This window comes from Aythya ferina (genome assembly GCF_964211825.1).
Source record: "Aythya ferina genome assembly, chromosome: 11".
Lineage (NCBI taxonomy): Eukaryota > Metazoa > Chordata > Aves > Anseriformes > Anatidae > Aythya > Aythya ferina.
In genome coordinates, this window is record NC_140307.1 from 14,768,233 (window position 1) to 14,784,527 (window position 16,295).

The 16,295-nt window shown below is 36.5% G+C and overlaps 1 protein-coding gene across 4 annotated transcripts in view; it reads right to left on the reverse strand.

Annotated features, from left to right (window-relative positions):
* TLN2 (talin 2) overlaps nucleotides 1–16,295 on the reverse strand; it is a 222,685-nt gene that overhangs the window by 107,662 nt on the left and 98,728 nt on the right. For all 4 annotated transcript variants that reach the window (XM_084531652.1, XM_084531655.1, XM_084531653.1 and 1 more), the window contains one exon: nucleotides 11,199–11,281. The gene's annotated coding sequence lies outside the window, so the exon portion shown is untranslated. The remainder of the gene's footprint in view (nucleotides 1–11,198; nucleotides 11,282–16,295) is intronic.

Sequence of the window (16,295 nt, forward strand, 5' to 3'; positions counted from 1 at the left end):
CTAATCTCCCTTGAACCCAATGCTCCTGTTTTCAGAGATGCCAAAATATACTTTATTCCGAAAATAGCTTATTAAAAGAGCCCATGAGTTATCAGCTTCCTTCAACACTGTGTTCTCAAAAATCCAAAGTGGGTATTCATGTGTCTACTTCAGATTAGCCTCAAGATGAACCTTCCCACCTGGCTTTCAGCAGTAACTGGGACAGGCAGTTTCCATCTCCTGGGTAACAGCCAAAATAAGAGAGCTGTTTTTCCTCAAAAGAAAAATGAACGTGGTTAAGAAAAAGGGCTGACACCACAGAGAAAAACAATGGAAAAAATCCTTCCATGTTCCCTTTAGCTTCTATACACTGACTCACACCACATTCAAATATTTTTCTGTGCAACTACCAGACACTTTGTTTCTCCTCCCCAATATCACTTACTCTCTGGAGCAGGTGATGAAAAATCAGAGGATTCCTGGAAATCAAAAGGATTTTGGAAGCAATGTTTCACCTCGTACTAAATCTAATGCCCTGTAAGCACTGCAGTAGGCAATTTCTAAATTAGACTGTACCTGATCCATGCTTGCAAGGCTGGAGATTGAAATAAGTTACAGTCCAGACAGCAAGGGAAAGACAGCAGCAGCTCGAAGTTCTTAAAACAAGAGAATCATCACTGAGAACCCAATACTGACAGGTACGTACCGATGTTCTGGGAAATCCCAACAAAACAAGAGTATAAACAGTGGTTGAATAATGATGAGCAAGTGCCTATGCACCCACAAAGACACCTTGGATAGATCATGACAATAAGAGAAAATATTTCCTACATATTAGAAAAGACAATGAAATACTGAAAAGTATGAGCTAAGAATGAGACAATATTAAGTTTCTTTGGAGTGAAGTAACATCAGGCTGTGGGGATGCCTGCCATTCCAGCCACAGTCCAGCACTGGCGTAACCACTACAATAGCCAGCTACCTTCCAGCTGCAGACATTAACAGCCTCCCTCATAGCTGCCAACAATTGTCTGCACAATCATGTTCACTCAGTTCTGACGCTTTTTTTCCTGTGTTGACCATCATGTTTTGAAGAGCATCTTCTCCTTAGTTTTGACAGAACTGGGTTATGGAGTGATTATATAAATGACATGCCAAATCATCCAAGGCAGTAGTGATCTTCAGTAGAGGAAGAGGAGCACCATGTGGTGAAGGGCTGATCACTGTCCCATTTGGGTCACCAAGAGACCAGCATGTCACCATAGCTTGCAGTCACTAACCTGGGAGGAAAAAACTTGCAGCAGACACTGTATTTCCGTTTGCAAAGCCTTACTTCAACTTTCAGCAGATACTATTTTATCCTTCCTCAAAGCCCCCTGGCATAGACATGCATTCGCACAACAACAGCTAGAACTACGATGCTGGTACTGTTAAGCTACAAGAGGTCTGGGTTTAGATGCAGATACATGCTCAGTTAACAAGTAATCTTTTTTTTTCTTTTTTTTTTTCCATTAGAAGATTTTTTCTGAAATTCCCTAGGGAAAAATATATTTATATTATATATATATACACACATATGCATGCGTGCACACAATAAACATCCCTTCATGTCAAATTTTTTTTCAGTGAAAGTTTGATCAAATACATTATCTATACTGAAAAAAATATAAGTATCTGCAGATCTGAACATTTCTATTTTCCCTTAAATAAGTTTGTAAAATGCTTTTCTATTGATTTAGTTGTTTGGTACAAAATAAGCCAGAAAAGTACAAGATTAATGGTGGACAAGTCACAAGATAGTAAATCAAGCAAATACTTGTTAACATTCCCAAAGTAACAACAAGAAAGCTGAGTGTCAAAGCATACTCACCTTTTACTTCCACTGGCAATTCATTTAAAATTGCTTTCCCTCCTGGTGTCACATGGCTAATACAGAAATTTCACAGCACATTCCCTGAGGAGCTAAATGGTAACAGAGCCCAGCTCTGCTAGACTGGAAAGGGGGCACTGACATGAAAACTACCTCATCAGCTGCTGTGCAAAGAGATAGAGGGGGAAGCATAATTATCTCAAGAAGCATTTTACAAGGACTCTCAAGAGACGTATAACCCAAGATAAAAGGCTGTGCTTCTGAATATTAACAAGAACAGGAGTTTGCATCCTGTAATTCAAGCAAGAATTAACTATCATCAAGCTAAAAGCATACAACAAAACAGCAGAAGCATAGCTTATGAGAGGCACAGGGGTGATCATTTAGCTAACACCGATCTCCTTGAGCATTCACATACTTACCTGGCTTAATTTCTACCATTCCTACCCCAATTCTTGGGGTGTCTGACTGCTGATGAGGCAAATACATGGTCTATATATTTTGAGCTACATTGCTAAGCAAACAGAGGACGCAGACTTGTTTTTTTAAAACTATCTCAGCTTAATGCTATGATGAAATGAACATGACTTTGCTTCCATTTCACATCCTTGCCAATAGAATGCTTGAAGTAAAACAAGCCAAAACATCTGCATTTTTAAACCAGGCAAACATGGAACAGATAACATTGATTATGGACATAGTCCATATTTGACATGTCAAAGTTGCCACTGCCAGTGCTATTGGTGAAAATCAATGCTCTGCTATGATTTAGCAGAGGTCTGTCTCCCTAGAGATGTTCCTTAACTTGTTCATTTAGGCTTGAGAAAATACAAATCTAGATTATGGGAGTATCAAAGTCTAAAAGCCTACATGTATACATGATGGTATAAGGCAAAGCTATGTATTTTCATATTAGACTAACTTAGTAAGACAACCCAGTGGGTCAGAAGTTCTGTATTCATCTCAATACGCACCACCCTACTGCTGGCACACGGCACCAGCAATACAGCACACTGTATTTTCTACTGGTCACAACAGTTGAACATCTAATTTTCCTGCAACATACCAAGCACTTCTTCAGTGGACTGCTGCCTGCTAAAACCTTCCTAAGCAAAACGTAATCAAAAACAAACTCAGTTGTCCTTCTAGTTACATTTCTTATTTCCCAACTTATGAATGCAAACTGAAGTGTCATCTTTCATAATCAGTAACGATGGCACTACGTGGCAGGCAAGCAACTGCGTAGGCATTAAGATCAACAAAACATGTTTTACTATAAACTCACAGTGGCACCAGTTAAACCAGTCGGTCGCTGTTGCCACCTTATGTGCTTATCTTGTAAAAGGCCACACTTTCCAAAGAAGACCACCCTCTCTACAGTGCTCCATTGCTGTCTGTTTGTAACTCATTTGTACCAGGCATCTCTCAAAAGTGCTTAAGGGGTGCTATTTATATATTTTCTTAGAACACTAGGCTGATTCTCCACCAGCTCAAAGTAGAGCAAGTGACTAAGCTGTGGGTTGCATGCCTGAAACATGGTCATATGGCACAGCAAGGCCTTCATCAAACTCCTTGATGGACAAGACACTGAAGATGCCATGACTGACCGGTTGCTTTGCCATTCCCCTGAGAACACTGCAGAGAGGTGCTTCAGGAAGAATTATCACTGATGTCCAAATATCACACATGTGAATGCTGAGCTAGAAGTTGTATTTCATCAACAAATTTAGAAGGGAGCAGCATGCACTCTTCTGGCAGCCAGAAACAGAACAAAAACAAAACAAAAGCAAAAACAAAAACCTCTGTTTTGATTAAATAAGCTTAAAGATGAAGGCACCAGCAGTAAACCAACTGCCCATTTCAAGTATTAACTTCTGGTGTCTGAGTACAAAGGTATCAGCATAGGGGTGTCCAGAAGTAGACAAAGTCTCAAGTACTACATGCTGTCTGGGGTAGCTAGCCAGAACTGTTTAAGCGTGAACAAGCAAACAAGAACTATAAGCCTTCCATCACTTATAACACAAGAAGCTTAACACTATTCCGAAGAACATTCTTTATCCTGTGTGTAAAATGTGCATTGACAGTTAAATGCAAGACCTTAAACGTACCATACCCTAAGAAAAGCCTTACTCAGCCACAAGGCCTATATACATATACCACACATTCTGATAAATTAAAAAAATAAGATAAAATAAAATTAAAAAAAAGCTAACACTTACATGCTATGATTTTTTGCTGAGATTTTTTTTTTTTTTTTTTTTTTTTTAAGATTTCATCTGTAGTGTCCAAAACCAAGTCTTAAAAATAAGCCATTTGAAAACCAGTAAAATGAAGGTGAACTAGGACCACCTTTGGAATCATTAGTAAGCATCAATCATGCCATTTGTGGTTCACACAGTCATACGGGAACATCATCTATTTTGTTCCATATCCAGCAAGCAAGCATCTTCAAGCAAAATTATGTAAGAAACAAAAATACCTGACTCTAAGATTTGTTTATAGGACAGTCAGTTTATTAGCAATTCAACTAGTTTGCTTTTCAAGTCAAAAGGCATATTTGCTAACTCACATGAATGTACCTTCAAGATGAAACATGAATTACAATGATATGGGAATATCACTGTTCTGAACAGAACCAAGGTGGCTTTTGGGTAACAGAAGCAGAGAGCTTGACTGAAACTAGTTAAAATGTGGAAATCATTAGCCTCAGGAGTAAAAGCCTCTGACACAGCAGTCAACAACACAACTCTTTGAAGAGGCCTTCCAGGCTCTTGCTCCTATTTGGAAAGAACACCACAGAACAAAGTTGAAAACAGGGAATATGAGTTTCTGTTGAAGCCAGAAGAGGTGAAGCAACATCCTATTGCTAAGTTCCTCTCTAAATCAAGCGCTTCCATTGTACAGATAAGCCCTTTTAAGAGGCTCCCTTGGGAGGATAGCAATAAACATCTTCAGAGGTGTCTAGAGCAAAATTTACACAATATCTGAGATACAGATCTATTTTATGTATTTAAGAAAAACATAACTGCTTGAAAGGTTGATCTATATCCATCAAAAGAGCAGAAAATTGCTTACAGTCAGACAGTTAAACAGTTTTGAATATATTTCTAGTAATTTAAGAGCATGCATATAAATTAAATGGCATAGAGAGAATAAATGAAGATAAAAATATTTTTTCTGTGGAAGAGTTAAGCCAATATGAGACTGATTTTTCCAAAACAGCAGATTATTTTAAGCATTACTTCCAGATTCTAAGTCACACTGGCAATGATAATAGGTCAAACTACCAACTGGGCTGTTTAATCCAGTCTTGCAGACTTCTGTATATTCACTCTGTTTTCGACCAATGAAATGCTATCATGTTTTGAAGGACTTTTTTTTTTATTTTTTTAATACTTTTATGCCCGGGTTTACAACCTTTAAGAGCATACTTGCTTTAAAGCATTGCTTCATTAATTCAAAGCAGCCACCCAAAGTTCCGGCTATGTCTGCCTCTTCTTGGCAACGACCCCAATGTAGGATGTGATAAACCACTTGACAGAGCTGTTAATTTAGTCATTAAGTGACACAGCTAGGATATGACCTACTGGGTTCATCTACTGTGGTCTAAGTATTACTCAGCATTTCCTTATTCTTTTTCAAGTGGCATATAGACACAGTGTAGAATATGTTATGTATTTTACACCACAATATATTCTGCCCATTCAAATGGAAAAAAAGGAATCCTTTTCTTTAGACGGTGTATTGGCATTACACTGCTAATATGACCAAGTGGGTCTTCAGAATACTCTTTTTTTTGGCCTTACAATATTTAGTGAAAAATTCAATGCTTAGCCTGTCACTGCTTGAATCTACTTTCTTAATTCACTTATGTTTCTACCTCTTAAATACTCTGTTCTTGATCCTGTAATACTGTAATAATACCCCAACAATTTTTTCTCATGATCAATCACAATTTGGAATCATTATGAGATTATCATCATTTCTGTATAAATTATCCTTCTTTATCAATGTTCACGTCATGGAGATTATGTTTACAGAAAAAAAAAAAAAAGATTATTAAATAGATGAATAAATAAATAATAAAATGGTGAGGACAACAATAATAATCCAACATAAATCCCTCACTACAAAGGTAGTCCCACAGAACTGTGATACTTCCATTATATCCAAATAAATGATCGATTGAATAGGGAGGAAGGAGAAAGGAAGGAAAACCAGTGTCTTGATACTTAACCATTTCATGCCATCATAGAAGTTTAATGTTCCTTGTAATATTTATTTATTTTATTTTTATTTTTTTTTTAACATCAAGGTTTCTGGTAGACCCAACAGACTCCTGTGTTTTTATTAATAAACAATATAGATTTAAAAAAAAAAAAAACAACACTACTTTTTCAACATGAGAACAACAACAAATGACTAACAAGATGAACTCCAGGTAAGAAATGTAGAGTACCAGAAAGAGTAATAGTAAATGAAAGAGACGAAGTAATAGAGAGCAAGCAGAAGGCTCAGTTGCTAACACCATCCTTGCTTAGCAAGAAAGCTAAGCAAGGATAGTGTCCTTGCACCTATCAAGTCAACATTCCTGAGGTGTTCAGAATTTCTGTACGCCAGCTGGGTTCACACTGGTAGAGTCAGGAGCTCTACTCAGCCATGTGTTACTCTAGCAAGCCTTCATCACAGCCCTCTCACATTTCAGCTCTAACTCATTTGGAAGGATTCAAATACATTCACAGAATTGTTACACATGAAAAGACAATGGATACAAGCTGAAGATGAAAGCTGTTAAGACTGATCAAGATATGACTACTTCACTCTATGAGGGAAGTAACATGAAAATCTAGGAAAAATAATCCCTCAAAGCCAGTTCTCTCTCTGTCTAATGGACTAGCATCATAACAAAACAGCCACAAAATATGAGAGCAGAGAAACTGAGACATGAAAAAGCAACATTCATCAGCAACTGGTTCAAGCAAACACCATTATATTCATGTATTTTCAGCTTTAAGACTATTTCCATTCCCCCACAGTAAATGCTCACAACTACTGGATACGGAGGGGAGGACATTATAGAATGGTGTAATCCCCATGACAGTTCCTGAAACTGATTTAAAGCTTGAGAAAAGCCTCAGTCTCTGAAGATACCAGGATAAAAGCGCAAAGCAGCTACTACTATAGAGATAAAAAAGGTAAGATCATAAAATGCTGCTGGATTTTTATAGGGCTTAAGAGGATGCACACACATTGCAAGTCAATTAGAAGATAATTAGTCTAGTACATTGCCAACTGTGTGCTAATCTCAGGTCAAACCTGTGCAAACCTTTATGAACAAATATGTTCATTAAGAGATGCTGGTGATGCTCTTACTTAAAAGCTCATAGTCAAATCAGCAGATTCTTCAGTTGGTTGAGCCCCAATTCACATATTTTATTATTTTTCTTGACAGAGCCTATTTCAAAATGCACCTAAAATGCTGGATTAATCTTATGGCTCATAACCATCTGCTCACATCTTAAAATGAGTTACTCACACATATTAGAAAAATATTACATATGCCCTAAGTATGGAAGAACACGTACTCTGCACCTGCATACCTAAGTACATATGAGCACATGTATATGGAACACACACTTGTGCATACAACTGAAAAAATATTAGGCTAGTATTTGTGACAGAAGTATGAATTCATAAGAAAAGATGTGTTGAACTCATGCTACCACTGTCATTTTAAGTTCAATATCCAGAAGAGGATTACCAAGTACATTCTCTACAGAAACCATCCCTCCAGAAAACTGTTTCTTAATCCACAATGAAGTACCCTACCAGGACTTCCCTCACCTCAGCTCATGGACAAAAGCATTCAAGGAGAAAGCAGCTGAGCAAGGAAATTCACTATATTTTTATATACTAGATTCAACCTCCAAGAAGACTTAAGCCACCACCCTTTGCAATGTACACAAAAATATCAGAGGGCAATAAAAATGTTACTGCATAAAAAAAAAAAAGGTATGAGGTTATTTTCCAAGTCCAAGTGGGAAAAATAATCTGTTATTGTTACCACTTCTATCGATTATATCCAGCAACAAATGGGAAATGAACCTGAGATACAATTTACAACTACAAGTATTATTTCCTACGAAAGCATGTATGATTCTAGCTTGGACTTCCACTTGTTTCAGCTGGTCTCAACCTTCAACAACTACCAGTTTGGCCACCTCAGAGACACTTACCAAGTGGACCTGCTTTTCTGAGATCAAAAACATCTTCCTTTATTTTTTTTTTTAATTGGGAAGCAAAGGAATACATAAAACGGGGATAGTCAGAATATTTGAACTAAACCTGCAAATCAAGCAGCTAAGCTCCAAATTGGGGACACGCTCTGACTTATTTCCCTGTAGGGTTCCTACCTGCAAAAATTGTCCATTAAAAAAGAGCCTGCCAAGGCAGGCTGCAGGAAGTAGGACAACAATATTTCACAAATTTCACTTTCACCAATGATTCCAAATATACAGTCTGAAAATACCTTCTTCTCCGACCCCAATCTTAATAGAAAACAAAAAAAAAAAAACACAACAAAATGACTTGATAGCAAATTATCAAGCAATCACCCAAAAGCCTTTTGAACATTTACATCTTTTGGCCATGTGTAACCAGCACTAAAATTGTGCCTATCAGCTGGTGCTTGCTCTCTGAAAGTCCACAGAACTTTCTTTGAGAATTTTGTCAAGAGAACAGAAGAAAAGCAGATTAAAAACTTGGAACATTCAACACACATCCAGTATTTGAAAATCCCTTTACCAATCCAATGATTGAAAACTGGGACTTAAAACCAGTTCACTGTTAACAATAACACTGTTTACAAAGACTACGGTTATTGCACAATAAAATAAAAAAGAGGGGTGACTAATTTATACACACAACAAAAAATCCACAAAGAAAACTCAGAATGGAGGGAGCAACACTCAAGAATTCCTGCAGCACAAGACCTATTTCTGATCTGCTTGCCCTGTGAGACTAATGGCTGCAACCAAAGTTACATGCTGACCAACTATTTATATTTGAATTAAGTTCACAATTGTTGCATGCATCAAGGTACGGTATTGCTTTTAAAAAACACTACTCAACTATCACCACAGCAAATACTATTTACCTTGTTCACCATCTGATACAAACAAGTCTGGCTCTGCTGTTTTACAAACTGATAAAGCTTTTAATGAAATTAAGAAAGGTCAAGATTTTCTTTGTGGAGAACTGCTAGCCAATTTCCTCAAGTGCAATAGAATACATAGCTTTTTTAAATTCATAAGCTATTGATAAGCAAATCACTCTCTCAAAGCCATATAATGGCAAATTTTCTCTAACATCAAACTTCTCGTCTTAGTATCTTGAACTGTCTGATACAGAAAAAACTCTGAATCATGGCAGACAGGAAATATCAGCTTCCTTGGACACTTTTGTATTAGTAAATTCCAAGGAACCACATGCCCATTAATGCTCAAAAAGTATTATATCGAGTTAGATTTCTGCAAAACAACCACAACATTAAACGTAATCAAGAAAAGTTTAAGAGATCAGCTTCTGTTTTCCTTCCATCCAGCATATGCATGCCAAGAAGAACTTGAAGCACTCCTTACTATTCATACTCCTCTGGCAGTGATTCCACTAGTAGTTACTTTCTCCTATTACTGGGTATTATTTTAGCTCACAATCACTTCAGTTCAATTTCCAGTCTCCACATACACTCCCCATTAATCTCCATATACTGAAGGAGACACAGCCTAGACAAGCTTTAGATTCAGATCTATGTTTTCCATGACTAGTTCAGTATGAAGCTTTTTCAGAAAGATCTTTAGTTAACTTCAGATACTAAAGCAGGTCTTACTGCCATCGGTGAACCAAGATCCCATGTGAAGAGGTCAGTGAATTTAAGCAGTTTGTTCTCCCACCATTTGTTTACATTTTTGCTCACATTTGGAACAGCCAGAAGCTGATATTGTTGACAGAGAAAAGGGAAATGATTGCAGACTAAGCAATACATTCATGAAACAGGTCAACATGAATGAACTGAAAATATTTCCTTGGGGACATCTGCTTTCACAGCTAGGCATCAGGGAGTATTCCCAATAGCATCTGTTATGTCTGATATGTAAGGAGTTAGCAATCCAGTTCAATCACTTGCACAGCCAGACACAATTAGCTTGACTGATAAAAGATGTATGATACTTTTTAAGAGTGAATTTCTTAAATCAAAACCTAATTAACATCTTTAGCTATACTATTTGATATCACACTTGATAACAGTGATTTCATACAAGTATCACTAAAGTGAGGAAAATGGTGGCATTGCAAAGGAGGACCTAATACAGTATTAATTCATAGAATTACACTAGTTACAAGGTTCTGTTAGGCTTGATTATAGGAATTCCCTATACTTAGCTCTACCTATAAAACAATAAGAATTAAAGAGTTGCTAACCATCGAGCCTTAAGACTTGCAACTATGATCCAGTAAGTAACTATTTACTCTTCAACAATTTTACATCGTTTAATCTTGTCCTTAGACATGCTGTTTTAATTATAGGCTGTTTCCAAGCTCACTAAAGGTATTTTTCAAAGATTTTGGACAGTAACAGGACAAAATTCCATTAACAACCTTTTAGTATTACAAGCATCATTTCCAGATGAGAAGTCAGAGCCAGAGACACACTTATAACAGTAATGTGTACAAGGTCAAAATAATTCTGACAAATTAAGAATCTAGACCAGGATTTATCAACATTTTGTCCAAAGCCAGTCTTAACACTTTCTAAATGACATTCACTTATCAAAACATTATGGTATAGAAATAATATTCTGTGATTCTGTAATATATCTGTTTAGTCTAGTATTGATTTTCCTTTGTTCTCTCTGCCACTTTTCTTACATGTATTAAGATGGAACAAAGTTGTCTTTTCAACTATTTGTTCTCATACCAGTAAAAGGCACAGCCCTTTTTTCCTAAGGCTTAGAGAACTCATTTATTTTATGATATTATCCTCCAGTATCTAGGTTTCCTCCCTGGAAACTGTTTAAAAATAGTCAATAGCTGTAATGGTCAAGTTAGTCTCCTGGCTGTTAATCTCAGTGTTTACTTGGAGCTTCGATATTCATGCATTGCATTTAATTTTCAACTTGATTTCTCTTTTCACAAACACAGCAAAAGATGTATGTATTCATATGGATTATTTAAAAAAAACCAACACTATACTAATAAGTACAGGCAGCAGATAAAGGTTTTAAATTTCTGTAATTTCTCATTCTACATCATATTGCATAAAGAAAGGTAAAAGTAAACAGAACCTTACCTCAAGATTAAACTTCATTTCATAGAAAATAAGCCTGTCAGAGAGTATTGCTTGACCATGCAGAATGTTTCCAGTAGCCAGGTCTGTAACACAGGAAACAAACAAGTTACTTTCTTATCCCCAGTCCATTCATTTCTAATTTTGAAGTACTTACTGCCAACACACTGAAAAGGAAGCAACTCAGGAAGTTATGAATTTCCTTTTCTCTTTGAGAGTTGGAATTAGCATTGCAGAAAAAAATAAAATACAATCTTAAGACAATCAAATTCAATCCAGGCTTCCAAATAATTCACACTTAAAAGTTCATAATAAATTAACTCTGAGTTTATAGAGTTAAATACCTTGAAATTGTCTAGTGACTGGACAAAAAGCTTGTAAACGTAAATAAAACAGCTACAGCGATCTACGACAGACTACTATTTTGCAATAACACTGCTTTTCTGTGGTTTAAGGTATCTTTGTCAACTACCTTAGTGTAGAAAACAGCCCAGCAAAAGACTCTCTGGGCTATTTCCCTGCACAGTGACCTCCATTCACTGCAGAGTATTACTGCAGAAAAAATAAAAGTAAATTAAAGGTGCTGTTTGTTTTTTTAGAAAAGAAGAAAAAAATATTTCACAGTTTTAGTTGTTTTGAGGAGATGAGCTTTGTTACTGAGTAGGTTTTAGACATCACATTCCTTCTGCTTTGAGGGGTTTGCAGATCTGTTCTTTGTTTTTACTTCAAGCAAAAGCCAATTTAGTATGCAAACTTAATACTCATCTCATGCAGATGACCAAATCAGTTGGAACATCAAAATAAATTTCAATTTATCATTTTTTCCCTGCAGTGCTATGCGATGAACAACATCTTCCAAGTATGTCAGTGATTACAGGATTGACTGCTCACTCTTCGAGGCATAGAAATAGATCTGGACAAACAGAATATGGCCTAAAGTTTGCTGCTATGAATGGCCTGTGTATGTCCCATGTGTGCAGACTATAGTCACAGCTGTTCATCCTCGCTTTTTGATCTCTTGGCGTACTCTCTTACTACAATTAAAGAGAAAGTTCTGATCCACAACTGATATTCAAATTTGAAGATAATTTACTTATCAATTTAGAAAGACCAAGAAGTTAGAGAACAAAGTTACATGTGTATACACTTACATGATACAAAATGCCTCAATTGCCCCCAGCAACAAAAGAATCCCTATAATTTTTAACCAATATAAAGCTGGCAAATACATTGCTATAAGAATTAGTTAATCATATTTCTCTTGCCTAGGCTGGTTAGAAAAGTGAAACTTTTTTTTTGTTGTTGTTTAAAGTGACTTTTAAGCAACCTGCCAACTATGCCAACACAGCTTCTAACTGAAGGTCAACAGATATATTGCATGTCAGAGTAAATGAAGCCTATATTAACTATTTCAGCATCCAATCAATCATCTGCACTGAAAGTGGCATTACAATAGTTTACGACTTATCAAATCAGACATCTAATCCACACATTCCATTTCTCAATGCAGACCAAGTCTCCAGTAACGTGCAAGAATCTACAATTAAGCTTAATTATAATGCACTCCAGCAGTCTACACTACATGGATTTCCTGCTAAGATTTAAGGTTAGGATAAAAGCAAGTTCAGTGCACGGAATGTCTGCATATCTAATGCATGCATATCTAATCCCTTAATGTGGTTATACCAGCGTACAAAGAATTTCTCTAGAATGCAAATATTTGTATTACTGTAACATATCCGAGTCCTTTTCTGTACAGACCATCAACTTGCTAGCCACCATATTTTCCGGAAACCACTATTTACTTTTCCATATTTGCACATACTTCAAATTTCTAAAATACATTTTAAATACAACTGTAAAGTATTTCCATTACTTTCAACATTTATACTTTTCTTCATCATTAGTTGACAAAGGCATCATAATCCCTTTCAAATGTGAAGTTGTGAGAGCATCAAACACTAGACTGGAATCATCTGCCCTACTCAGAGCCTTCATCAAGTAAGGCTAATACTTACCAGGCTTGCATCAAAAATCAACGTCTGAAGAACATCACATGACAGTACTCTACCTGATGTAGCAGAGAAATGAGATAACCATCTCAATATTGCTACTTTCTAGTTATGCCTGACAAAGTCCTCCAAACAAATTTTCAAATTTAATACAAGCTGATTCATTCACCATTGTTGCGATAATTGGGAAACTGCTTTGAAATCTGCCCTTTTCAGATGCAATCCTGTAACAGAATTTAGTTCTATTGCAAAGGAAAAATGAACTCTTGTTTTCAAGCCAGAAACCAAACATGATGTTAAAGTTTTCCTGCTCTGACAGAACTCAAAATAGATTTTTCTCTAGTGTATCAGCAGGGTCTATCTACTCATGCAGGTGTTAACCCAAAACCTAACTACATAAGACTGAGGTGAATAAACCACCCTCTGATGTTTTATATCAACAGAAGGAACAAAACAATGCTTTTGCACATATGGCCAGAGCAACCTAATGAGTAGAATATCACGTTTCATAATTAAAACTACTTTTAAAACACTACATTCAGTCATCTGCATATTTAATATATGAAAAATGAATGTATCATCTGGAGTCTTAAGAAAATGTTCCATTTTTAGGTTAGCTTGAACAAGTACGACTGTGGAAAGAACATTAATTTTTCAAGTGGTTTAGTTATTGCTGAAGTAGCCATACACTTTTCCTTTTCATTAAACTTACCCAGTGACAATCAGAGCTAAACAGAGCCTAAAAATGATTAATCGCTGTTTATTTATTCTATTGTCCTCACTTCTTGGAATGTAGCCAGAGATGAAACTGTACTGCCCAAAAGTCCTGTCAGCAAATTAGCTGCCCTGAACCCTGGATTTACTCACTGTGTGAGCCTACTTAGTAGCACTCAACCTACCGTGGGGTGAGGACAATGAGTGCATAAAGCACCTCACTCCGCGAGTTTCCACAAGAAGCAGCAGGGCTGAACATTTCAAATATTTTACTTTTTTTTTTTTTTTTTTTAAACCGTAAGTAGTATTTTCCATTGTATACCCCTGCCCTTCAGTTCCTATTCCAGTCCCACTTAGCTGCAGCTACATATCTGTGAAGGGATTTTAGTTCAAATGATAGTGATGTTATTTACAGAAAAAGAAGGTTGAGTGAAAAAGAAAAACACTGAACTAGCACGCTTTCTCAAGTTCGCTGCAGAATCCTACATTGTGAATTAGAGGTAAACTACAATTTTGCCCTTCATAGATACTTCCCAGGTAGTCTGTATTCTCAAAATTCATCACATTACTGTAATTTACTTCAGTAGTATTTGCATTAGAGGCTCACTGAGATTGTAAGGATAAATTCCAGTATCCTGGCATGCTGTTATTTCTGCCCATATATTTCCTTTGGGTTTATATGGGTTTTTCCTTTGGGTTTATATGGGTTTTGCTATGATGTGTGCTTTTTGGTTTTGTTACTGATAGCCAAGCACTGCTGCAGACACGAAAAGGAAATCAAAATACATGGTTTACTAGACAAAGCACGGATTCCAGTGTTTTAGTCCTGTTGGCATTCATCACCATATTACTGTACCAGTCCTGCTACGTGAATCTGATAATAGCTTAATATTTTTGAGCGATAAGTGGGGAAATAGTTCCTTCCCCCCACCCCTCTCACAACATTGAGAAGTTTAGTCCTCTGATTGGAGGGTTAATGCCTCAAAATTTTGCTCCATGTAAACAAGAACAGCACATAATGACCATCTTAAGCTTGTAGTTCCTTCACCTTCCTTCAAAACTGCTCTCAATAACTGGATTCCTCGGCATCCAGCATATTGATTTGAGCTCCAAACTCTAAAAATACCCATGTGAATATAGCTCCTATCCTCAAGTGTTTCCTCTTTTTTTTTTTTTTTTTTTTTTTTTTTTTTTCAAAACTTGGTTCTAATCCTTAACCACAACAAACAATTGCATTCTGTAAAACAACATTCTGAAAACATGCTCACACCACTACATGCACTCCTGCGGAGGGTCTACAACATGCTGAGGTAGGACATGCACAGTTCAATGAGTTTTCAATAACGTTGCAGAGTTTACAAGGGAACAACAGAGCTATTGCTTTTAGTCAGCACTGTACAACAAAAAGATAGCCTGGACAGCAAAACAGAAACTGTCCTCACTAGGCAAAGACGACCTACTGACCAGTATGTATCAGTTCCTATATTCTCATTCAGCTACAACACAGAAGAGATTGTACTAGCACACTCTAAAGCGAACACGATTTAAGTAGGACATATTAATGTAGCAGACTGTTATCTGTAAAATTCAATTCTGTTTTATAACAAAATTCCTTTGTGATTTAATGCTTGGTATCTTTTCCACTTTCACTGACAAGGATCTCCACCCATTTCTATAAAAAAAAAACAAAAAACAAAAAACAAAACTCACACACACACACAAATGAACACAAAAGAAGAATCACTCAAAAGTTTGACTTGTAATGAAAGCTATGACCAGGCTTCTAGGCCTCTATTTCTCATTCTTTTTCACATACCAGCAGTTAAGTTAACTTCTGCTGGTAAATGTAGCATTCACACATCATGTCTACTTATAACAAGATTATAAAACAAAGAAAAGAAAAATGATTACAAACCTAAGTTAGTTTGCTACCGTGAGAAAATACCAAGTAGCTGGCATTTCAGTTTTGAGACTAGGGCAGTATCTTAATAGAACTGGGAGGATTTCCTGTCATGTGACACTTAAATTGAAAGTTACTACAGCTTTCATCTGTTCTGTTAAAGATCTGAACATGTACTGGAAACAGCCACACATCTTAGTAAAACTGAGCTGTCATACAACTTAACTAATCAAACTGACATTACAATGTACCACCAACATTTTGGTGCTGTGGATTCATACATGATTTTTCCCACAATCAAAGCAATTTGGTATTTATGACGTTAAATGTTCTTGTAACAACTCACATCTCTGTACATTACCACCATAGTTGTGCAAATGATTTCCCATAAGTGATACGCTACCTGTTCCTAGTACCTGGAAGTAATACGGCAACAACTGCCAAAGATCTGGGGTATCCAGTGGGTCATTCTGA